Source organism: Octopus bimaculoides, chromosome 16 (assembly GCF_001194135.2).
Source record: "Octopus bimaculoides isolate UCB-OBI-ISO-001 chromosome 16, ASM119413v2, whole genome shotgun sequence".
NCBI classification, from domain to species: Eukaryota; Metazoa; Mollusca; class Cephalopoda; order Octopoda; family Octopodidae; genus Octopus; species Octopus bimaculoides.
In genome coordinates, this window is record NC_068996.1 from 19,036,016 (window position 1) to 19,036,679 (window position 664).

At 37.5% G+C, this 664-nt stretch overlaps 1 long non-coding RNA gene across 1 annotated transcript in view; it reads right to left on the reverse strand.

Moving 5' to 3' along the window:
• LOC128249595 (uncharacterized) overlaps positions 1-664 on the reverse strand; it is a 67,672-nt gene that overhangs the window by 44,504 nt on the left and 22,504 nt on the right. The window lies entirely within an intron of this gene.

The window sequence follows — 664 nt, forward strand, 5'->3', positions numbered from 1 at the left end:
TATATATATATATATATATATATATATATATTTATATGCCAACAGAAGGTGGCAGTCCTATATAGGACGATGTTACTGTTGTTATAGACCCAGGAAAACTTCTTTTCTAGCTGGCTATCGACACACAGTCTGTGTCTTTATACCATTTGCAAGGGAGGTCATCATTCACATCTCTAGCTTTACGTGATACTCACAGACCTAGATTTCTGGATGTTATTCGTCCTCGGTGTGAGACAACCACAACCTAGTGACGAAAGCTCTCCCCACTTGCAAATGCTATGTATTTTTTAAGCGATACACAGTCGCCGATCTCGTATAGAGCAAAACAACTTCTTTTAAATCTCTGAACGAGAGATCTACAGTAACGGTACCGGATAGTAATGTTTATATAAAAGCAAAGTAGTTAGTTCTAAAATTTCTATAAGAGATGGAAAAAGTAATGTTTGTTGACACTTCAACATGGTTTGTCCGTATGGAACGTCGTTACTACTAGTTTTTAACCTCAGAAGAACTTTTCCAAGCTGTTAAACGACAGAACTTGTGTCCGATATATTGCAAGCATGGGAACGAACTCCTACCATCTAGCGATCTGACAGGATCAGTAGACCAGCCAAGTTCCAGATTGCAAAGTGTTTGTCTTTTCTCAGTATTCGATTATATATAT